Here is a 10835-nt window from a genome sequence, read left to right as displayed (position 1 = left end):
GGTAGTTGGAAACAGTGCCTGCCATGACAGTCTGCAGCCTTCCTACAGGGACAGAGATTTCAAGCAGCAGGCCCCCAGCCTTGCTCCCGTCCGAGTCCCAGAGCAGTCAACACGTAGCGTCCGCTTAGTTCAGTTGTGGTGTCGTCGGCCGAACGAGGTCTCATGCAAAAGTTGGTAGCTCACGATGGCACCACAAGTAAAGACCGTCGTTGCCAGGCGTACAACGAATCGGAGACGTCGGCGTAGTTTCACCCCACGTGTTCCCTTACACCTCTGCAGGGGGAAAGTTATTTGTGTCCGAGAGCAGTTCCGCCCACCCCAGTCTCTAATCAGCGACCACTTGTAATCATCGCCGACGACAACAGATCCGGCTGTGCGCTAACGGAACAATGTGAAACTAGCTTTCTGCAATGAACGAAGTGCTAAATGTCACATCAGCGACAGTATCAGATACATATCATCTGTGAGGACAATTATTGTTTCCAAAGTTAAGTACACCGAAGAGCCAAAGCATTATGACCTGTTTAATAGCGTGTTGATCCACTCTTCAAACACAGTACAGCAGCGATTCTGCTTGGCATGGATTCTAAAAATCCTTCCAGAAGTATGTTGCACCAGGTATCTACTGACGGATCATAAATTCGCGCAAATTACGGGACGCTGGTTTGTGGGGACGCAGTTGGCGCCCTATACGTTTCCCAATAGGTACAGATCAGGGACATTTGCTGGCTATGGCATTAATGTGAATTCACTATCATGCTTCTCAAACCACTGCAGCACGATTCTGGCCTTGTGGCGGGGAGAGTTATTCTGTTGGAAGGTGTCATCGCTATCAGAGAAGACTTCAGCAATGAACAAAAAGGTGGTCCGCAACAATGTTCACATACTTCACTACTGTCATGACGTCTTCGAGTACTACCATAAGACCCATTAAAGCCAAACTCTATGTACCCCCCTTACGTAATTCTGCTTTCACCGTCCTTCATCTGTGGCGCTGTGTTCGTTTCAAGCACCTGTTCGCCTGGATGACGACATGTAAGAACCCAGCCATCGACCTGATGTAACAATAAATGCGATTCATTCGACAGGCGACAGGTTTCTGTTGATCCATGGTGAAAAGTTAGTGGTGATGTGCCCATTGCAGTAGTAGCTGAGGATGTCTTTATGTCAACACAGTAACACGTAGGGGTCGTGTGATATAGAGCTCCTGTTCAACAATGGCCTTTGAACGATGTGCTTTGAAACACTTGTGTCTGCACAAGCATTATATTCTGTCGTCATATCTGTCACAGATCGCTACCTATCCTGGATTACACAGTGGTGTATCCTCTGACCTCTGCGTTCTGTGATGAGACGTGGTTGTCCAGTACCATACGGCCTACTGGTTATTTCACCATTCTTCGACCACTTTCCGTAGTTTCTCACGACAGTAGTACGCAAACAGCAGACATATTTCAGATATTCTTGTTGCCAGCCGCAACGCCACAACAATGAGTCCTTTGTCAAAACCGCTTATGTAAGTGGATTTCCTGATTTTCGAACTGTATCTTCTCTATAATGACTGCCCGTTCATCTCTCTTTCCCTTACATTCTTTCCTTACTACGTCACGGGTCCGCAACACCTCCAGGAAGCACTCAACCTCGCGCTGGACAGTGGTCTTGATGTTTGGCACATCAGTGTATTTGTCACGCTCATGTTTTAATAAATTACCTTACTGATAATTCGTGTGTGTGTCGAAGTATCTGCTCGAACTCCTCCTAAAGTAACCTAGACTTGCTATAGTGCCCCATACAAGTCCATCACACAGGAATTTGCGGTAGGGACTACGTAGACGAAAGTGTGGCCCTAATGTCTCAGGCACTATAAGACTAACGAGCGGCTTTAAAAATCGAATATGGCGTTTGCCATTTCTTGAGACGTAATTGACACTAGCCAACAAATTAAACATTTTTCTGAATTTGGAGCGTAAATGTGAGGATTTCACTAACGTAACTGACAGGATGTAATTCTCATATGGCAATAGAATAGACGAAAAACTATGGACGGCTAATCTAGTGTTATGACCTGCGGTACCATAGCAAAAAACATCTACCGTCTGCTGAAGAGAAAATGAGGGGTCCTCAGTCATCTAATAGCGTAAAGACAAAGGGTAACAGGCAAGTGATATTACTGTATTTTAAAATATTAACATATGTCATTTACGTGTTTAACTTAAGAGTATTTCTAATGAACAAAGTTACAAACACTGAGAAGCTCACACAGCGTAATGGACCTCTGAAAACTGAGATTAAAAGTGGGGCGACTGAGGTAGTAAAGACAAACTTAAGTTAATAATGATATTAAACGTATGCAAAATCATCAAATAACCGAAGATCGTAAAAAAAGGGAAGGGGGATGCGTTCTACAAGACAAGCCAGTGCGAGAAAAGAAATGTAGTGACTGGCTGCAGTGCAATGAGTGAGACCAGCGTATCCACATAAGGTTCATGAAAGGGACACCAATATAACAAGGATTGGATTGAATTGTTTTGGGGGAAGAGACCAAACAGCGAGGTCATCGGTCTCATTGGACTAGGGAAGGACGGGGAAGGAAGTCGGCCATGCCCTTTCAAAGGAACCATCCCGGCATTTGCCTGGAGCGATTTAGGGAAATCACGGAAAACCTAAATCAGGATGGCCGGACGCGGGATTGAACCGTCGTCCTCTCGAATGTGAGTTCAGTGTACTAACCACTGAGCCACCTCACTCGGTATAACAAGGATATGTTTAACCTCATAAGAATGACATTGTCAAATTACGTTTTATTTCACTCTAATGTTTGGTAATTATTGCTGAAGTTATCCAAAAATTAATTTTTTATGTTGTTAAGTCTCTTCGTTAATTAAGTTGTCTGGTCGTTTTCTGAAATAATAAAGTATGTAATTCTCTTCATATTTATTCATATTCTTCCCTTTCCCCAGACCGGCCGCTGTGTCCGAGCGGTTCCAGGCTCTTCATTCCGGAACAGTGCTGCTGCTACGGTCGCAGGTTCAAATCCTGCCTCGGGCATGGATGTGTGTGATATCCTTAGGTTAGTTAGGTTCAAGTAGTTCTAAGTCTAGGGGACTGATGACCTCAGATGTTAAGTCCCGTAGTGCTTAGAGCCATTTGAACCCTCTATCCTTTTCCTGAAATCCACTCCACTCTATAGCGGACCCATGACGTGGCATTCGTTATGGAGATGACTGTTACTGCACTCAGCAAGCGGTCTGGTCTTAGTTTTGACAGTTTCACGTTATGTGCTCGCTCTCGAATCGGCTATATCCGCCGTTTTGTAGCGGGCTAATTCTACAATACACTTTGACCTGTAAGTACATTTCTAGGCCGAGCATTGAAAAAGGTTATTTTTTTGTTTCTCAGTAAGCCAAATTTATGCATACTGTATCTTTGTTCTGAGTCTTTGTAGACTGCACTTTCAAACGGGCTGCAAGGGTGAAATTAGTCAGTCGTGCAAGGTGTAATAAATTAATACTTGTCAACCAACAGTCGAGGTGGACATCTTTACAATGTCTTTTACGATAAGAGTTTTTGCGTCGTTTCATACTGGGCTACGGCAGTTGATGTCGTGTTGACGTTCTGTCTAGCGTAAACATCACCATTTGCGAGGCCCATGAGAAAGACAGACCGTGGCGCGTACATCGCAGATGTCGCAGCTCGTGACACTGCAGCCCTACAAGTGCCAGAAGCCGTCTCGGGCGGGGAGCGACTGTCTGTTTCAGACGAGTTTAATAATTTCTAACTTCTCATTTAATTTCGTGCTAGCTCTAAATAGCACACGACAAAGTTAACAGCTTTAGTGGGTACTTTTTTACTGACGAATTGATTTCCCGTGGGCCATGCACGATGCCGAGCGATCGTGAAGTATGTCGGACAAGGCGACTAGAGTGACGTCACAGGTGCGAGGCCCATATTTCTCGTGGTTTCCTGACAATTTTATGGTGACCTCACAATTTTATGGTTTTATTCTGTTCCGCTGATATCTAGTGCAAATTGGCCTTTATACATAACGATGCCCAGTAACGGAAGTAATAACTAACGTATATTTTGTAAAGGATACGTCTCGCGACAATACCGATACTGTACAAACTTAAGTTGTTACTTTTACGGTCCTAGCACGAACAAAGCTCATTTCCACGGGACAGGACGCGATTTAACCCTACGTGCCGTTACGTTTAGCGTGACGGAGCCTTTGTGCGTCCACACTCGCATCCACGACCCACGCGTCCACGGCCCGGGCGCCACCCTCGACTGGAACGCAGCGGGCAGCTCCTGCGGTTTGCACGCGCGGGTCCCGATCCGTGAAGCGCCGCCTTGCTGTGGCGGCTATCTGATGCACGGCCCACGCTCATTAGTGGAAGTGAGTCGCGGCTTCAGTGAGGGCGGTCCTTGTTCTCGATGGGTCGCTATCGCTCGCTCCCGAAGGGCCGTCCTCGATAGCTGCGGGGGTCCGGGCCGGCGCGGCGACTCATTACCATTAGCCTATTAGCCCGAGATGTACTATCTGCTGCCTGGACACCTGTTTGCCCGGGTCCACTCGCACAGCTGGCTGGGTGGGCCAGTGGCCGCGGCAGAGTGAGTGGCTAAACGACAGCTCTTCACGGCAGCCGCAAATGCTAAGTCCTCTCTATCTACGATGTATCTAGCTATCATTATCGTGTACAGCAAGCTCCATATTATCTGGGCTAATGCGCACCAGACACAGGATAGATAACCCAAAAACACAAGTAATCCAAAATCTACACTACATGATCAAAAGTGGACATTAATACGGAGTGTTGTGTCCACTCCTCGCCTTTATGTTTGCTGTAACTCTGCTGGCGATACTTTTAACGAGGTGTCTGAACATCTGTGGAGGAATGGTAGACCATTCTTCCTCAAGAACTGAAACCGGTGAAGGCAGTGATGTTAGATGCAGAGGTTCGGTGAAAAGTCGACGTTATAACTCATTCCAAAGTTCTTCCGTTGTGTTCAAGTCGACACTCTGCGCAGGCCAGTCAACTTCAGGAATTTTAACATACACAATCTGTTCTTACAATGAAATGAACACCCTTAGCTGCTTACAGGCGTTGATACACGTCAATGGGGACAGATGAAAACGTGTGCCCCGACCGGGACTCGAACCTGGGGTCTCCTGCTTACATGGCAGACGCTGTATCCATCTGAGCCACAGAGGACAGCGCGACTACAGGGATTTATCTCTGGCACGCCTCCCGCCAAACCCACATACTCAACGTATTGTCCCGCACTACATTCGTAGTGCCCCCGCCCATTATACTCATTACTCGCGGCGCGTTGCCGATTCCCGTAAGAAGATGGTCAAGTGGCCGGTGAGCCTTAACTATATATATACTAAGATGGTATCTGTTCTTTCGGACATGTCCGAAAGAACGGGTACCATCGTAGTATATACAAACTGTTCTCTCACACATGCTGCCCTATGACAGTGGTCATTGCCATCGTTGTCATGCTAAGACAAACAGCCATCGTCTCTGAACTTTTCCTCTATTACACGCAATACACATTGCTGCAAAGTGTACGATAGTAATGTAGGCTGAAGCAATGAATTAAAATTTGTACGAACACTGGGATTCGAACCCCGGTTTCCCGCATACTACACACATGCGCTAGTTATTACGCCACACTAACACTACAGCTACCACAGCTCCACAGACTTTCCTAGCGTGTCTCCCTCCCCGATACAAATTTCAGCTCACGATTTAATCCACTGCATTATATCGGGTATGTCCGTGTGACAGCAGTGGCTTTAGTGCCAGCGTGGCATAATGCCTAGCGAATCTGCCTAGTAAGTAGGAGACCTAGGCTCGAATACCGGCGCTGCTATCAATTTTCAGTATTATTCATAAAAGTGAGACTCAACATATCTAAGGAAAATCAGCTGTAAACTGTGTTCATATTCTCTTGCATTTATTGATTACTTGCCCCAGTCACAGGACCACACCCTAACCAGAAAAGTACCACATGCCATAACACCACCACCTCCACTTAACACTGTCGATACCAAACATAACTGTAGGTAACATTCTCCAGACACTTCCAAACCCTTCCATCCGGTTGGCACGGGGTACGGGGTCATTCATCGCTACAATTCACTTTTTCCCAGTCATTCACATTCCAGTGGAGTCGCTCTTCACGCCACCTCAAAAATCACGCAGAATAGAATTGTTCATAACGAACTACTCGACCACTATATCCCGTTCTTACTAACTCCCTACGCACAGTCACTGCGCTACCTGGACTGGTGGTAACACTGTGCAACTCGAGAATGATTCTTTTCGCTGATTTCATGCGATTTCTTACAACTACCTTCAGCATGCTGAGAGGTGTCTGTACGTCAGTATAGGAGGCCTGTTAGTGCTGGTTTAGCTGTGTTTGTTCCCTCGCGTTTACACTTCACAACAACGTCACCAAGAATCGACACCGGCAGGCTTTGAAGGGAGTAAAATGTCCGTGATGAATTTGTTGCTCAGGTGACCTCCAGCGACCAGCCCGCGTTCGAAGTCACTGAGTCCTTATGTCCGACCCATTCTGCTGTTACTGCTTATCTGCAGGCAACAAAATACTCCCCACCTCCTTTTATACTTGCGGATCCGCTGTTTCATAATGTCTATTCGTCAGTTCCGCAATACATAGGGATCTCACAACCTCTAGTGGTCAATTATGAAGTGCAAAGTGGCCTCCGGATACTTTTGATAAGATAGTGGCTCTGAGCACTATGGGACTTAACTTCTATGGTCATCAGTCCCCTGGAACTCAGAACTACTTAAACCTAACTAACCTAAGGACATCACACACATCTATGCCCGAGGTAGGATTCGAATCTGCGACCGTAGCAGTCGCGTGGTTCGGACAGAGCGCCTAGAACCGCTCGGTCACCGCGGCCGGCTGATAAGATAGTGTACATATATATGTGCTTCTATAGTACACAAAGCACCTTGTGGTGTGTAGCGGAGGATACTTCTTGTAGAGTGACCCCAAAATGAGTTGGCCCATAGTTGCGTAGACGGCGCTTGTGGGAGAAGAGACAACGGGTAGTAATGGAGGCTCCGCCGTCAGCGTCTATCGCAGGGGAAGCGACGTACATTTCGATGGCTAAAAAACCTGTACACAAGTATGGTCTTGCAAAACTTCTAAGCTACGGTTGTCGGATCTTGCAAACGTTCATACTAACAAGCCTTTGAAGGAAATGTTAAAAATGGTTCAAGTGGCTCTGAGCACTATGGGACTTAACATCTGAGGTCATCAGTCCTCTAGAACTTAGAACCACTCAAACCTAACTAACCTAAGGACATCACACACATCCATGTCCAAGGCAGGATTCGAACCTCCGACCGTATCGATCACGCGGTTCCAGACTGAAGCGCCTAGAACCGCTCGGCCACAGCGGCCGGCGAAGGAAACGTTATGAAACAAAGAAGGATTTCAAAATGTGCACTGGACAACATCGCTGCCTGCGACAGTGACATTCCAAAATGAAGAACTTGTGTCAGAGGAAAATTATGTATTAGTCCCCCAATGACCTATCTGGCAATATTAGCTAAAGATAATCACCACTGGACGTGGAATAAAACGACCACCGTTATATACTGGATGCGCTGCAGGGATATGTTTGCAGTAAACGGTGGGGGAAAACAATCCATCTGGTGTGATTGCTTTCCCCTCTGGGATCCGCTATAACAGAAAAGTTATTAGCGAAGCTCAATTTGAAATTGCCTTATACAGGCAACTTACGTGAGATCAAAGGGTCACGGGAAATATCGGTGGCAAGACACATAGAACCTGTCCCAGCAAACGAAAGCTGGATATCACGCAGCATTGCCACCTGAAATTCCTCCAATACTGTGGTTTACGAGGAAACATCTGGATCGGTCAACGATTCCCGTCATCATTCGGCTCTGCTTTAACAACACCTCTTTTCCACTGCATTGAATTGGAATCAAAATTCACGGTACTCTTGCATGAAAGTGGTACTATAAAGCAGAGCCTGATGTAAACTTACCTACGAGTCCCAAATTTGATACTGAAATATCGGAATTTTTGAAGAGATTTATGAGTATGGGATACCACCTCCCTCAATGAGACCCTTCTATTTCGTTTGTATTTTTATGAAATGACTTAATTTCCTTAATAGTACAGGAAATAGTTTTCGATGGTAGTCATATTTTCATTTCTATGAGTCACTCATGATTAAGAATTTGTGTGAACTGATAACATGAAAATGTCTAAATTACTTCTAATGGTATTTGTTAAAATTTTACATGAAAAAATTGTGACCGCTTGAGATTTTAAATTTTTAAATGCGCATTTATATATTTCCACTATACAATCAAGCATACAATGTAAACATGTGTTTTATATGGCTAAATGAACACTAACTCTGAAGATCAGATATTTACAAAAAGTCAATACTGTTGACAGTGGCAAATGTAGAAATTGATAAATAGCTCGTGTAATTGTTGTTAAAAGTTGTTTGGAAAATCTAACATGAAGAAATTTTTTGTCCACTGTACTTATTTGATGCAGTTAAAGTCTTTGAAATTTGTGTTTTAAATAATCTGCAATTTGTGGAATATAATTATTGATTTTTTCGTGGAAAGGCAGCCCTGTAAGTCTGAACTGAATTTATTAGTGTATACAGAGTTCAGTAAAATAAATTGAGACGTACTTACAATAAAAAAACCACACAACAGAATGGATTGTAAAAATTTTCAATAGAATTGTTAGGTATACAGAGAAAAAATAATTAATTAAGAATATATGCAAAAAGGACTGCCTATCTAGAGAAATAAACTGAAAGTCCATACCACTTAGTAAGACAATAATGATTGTATGCATGTGAATAGTTAATAATGGTCGATAATCTGGACAGGATGGAAATAACAGAAAAACGAATCTGCCGCGCGGGAGAGCCACGCGGTCTTAGGCATCTTGTAGCGGTTCGTGCGGCTCTCCCCGTCGTAGGTTCGAGTCCTCCCTCGGGCATGGGGGTGTGTGGAGTCCTTAGCATAAATTAGTTTAAGTTAGATTAATTAGTTTGTAAGCTTAGGGACTGATGACCTCAGCAGTTTGGGCCCATAAGATTTTACCACAAATTTCCAATTTTGAATGACTGATTATTAGAAAAATAATGGCTGCAATACAAACTACAGATGGTTGGAAAATGAGGGGTAATAAATGTACCTACTAACATGTAGATAAAATGTCGGAAGTAATGGCAAACTGAATGTTTTTTTGATACCCTTACTAAGTGAGAGTAGGCTGAAGAAACCGATATCCTTGTATTGCTGGAAAAATGCGAGATGCGTCAGAAAAGTAATGAGACTGACAACACTGCGAGCGATTCGGTAGCGCCTTGCTGTTCTGCTTGTATAGACAGGTGTGTTGATGCCTTCCAGCTGATCAGCCTCAGTTTCAGCTCCGTACACCCATCATGCAATTTTTCAGAGCATCATCAGTGAAGCTTTGTTTTTGTTGTGTTACGAAAAGGGAACAGCGCAATTTAGAGTAACTTTATGCTATCAAGTTTTGGTTTGAACTTGAGAAATCCACAAGAGCACAAATTTTTCGCTGGCATAAATCATTTTTGGAAGGCCGAAGACACGTTGAAGTTAAACCTCGGTCAGAGAGGCCTTAGACTTCACAAACCGACGAAAACTTCCAAAGTGTGCGTGGTCTTGTGAGACTGCTCCTCCAGAAAAAACTGCCAACCAAGTGTTTCACAAAAATGCTCTTGAAGGGCTCAGGAAAAGGGTGCATCGTGAAAAGACCGGATACTGCAGACAAGTGGATGCTGTATAATAACAACGTCCCATGTCATGGCCACTTCCATCTCGGAATTTTTGACTTCGTAAGGAATTCCTGTTGTTCCGCAGAACCCTGTTCACATGATCTTTGTCCTTGTGACTTTGTGCTTTTACAGAAACTGAAAAATCTCTTAAAAACGTCGTTTTGGGCCTCTAAATTCAAAAGATTGTGACCGTCATGTTAAAGGCCCTACCTGTTGAGGAGGCGTTTCAGCTCTGCTAGCAGCACTGCGACCAATTCCGTCAGTGAGAGAACTATTGTTAAGGGGACGATATTGTTGGTTGACAAAAAAATCTTCGGTGGGTGAACAATAAGTCTGATTACTTTTCTCACATACCTCGTAAGACAAGAATAGCATGCATTGCAGAAATAAGAAAAAGAGCCAAAAGATTGGTAAATAATAGAAAGAAGCTTTTTTAATAATAAAATACCTAATTTACAACTTTTTCAAAGCAGAATAAACAAGAAATCAGCAAGATCAATGCAGAAGATAGGAATAGACAACATGAGGAAAAGGTGGATTATTGCGAAAATGGGAAACAACAAAGACGAGAAATCGAATTTGTTGCGTTATCTTAAATGGTCAATACGAACATAAAGGAAATATCTCAATGGTAATAATTGAAAACATGCTCAACAGCCGCTACTTTTCGCCTCCGTACTTGTGCAGCCGTCGATCGCACGAGCACCTGACGTGATGCGTGCCGCCCGTCAACATCGCACGCCAGCCACTGACATCTGCCAGTCACAAAGCTGTTTTATCCGAGTCGTACAACTGCTACCCCATTAGGAGCAAACTGGAAAGATCCACGTCGCTCCGGCAGTAAGGCGGGCGGAAAGAAGCGGCACTTCTTTCAGCCGCTGCAGGTGCGCGCCGCTCAAACGAACAGTCCTAACCGGGTAATGCGTCCCACTCGTGGCGATTGCGGGACGATAAGGAGTGTATCCGAGGCCGATAGCCGCGTCCATTACGC

This window comes from Schistocerca piceifrons, chromosome 6, assembly GCF_021461385.2.
Source record: "Schistocerca piceifrons isolate TAMUIC-IGC-003096 chromosome 6, iqSchPice1.1, whole genome shotgun sequence".
Classification (NCBI taxonomy): Eukaryota; Metazoa; Arthropoda; class Insecta; order Orthoptera; family Acrididae; genus Schistocerca; species Schistocerca piceifrons.
This window is presented reverse-complemented; position numbering follows the sequence as displayed.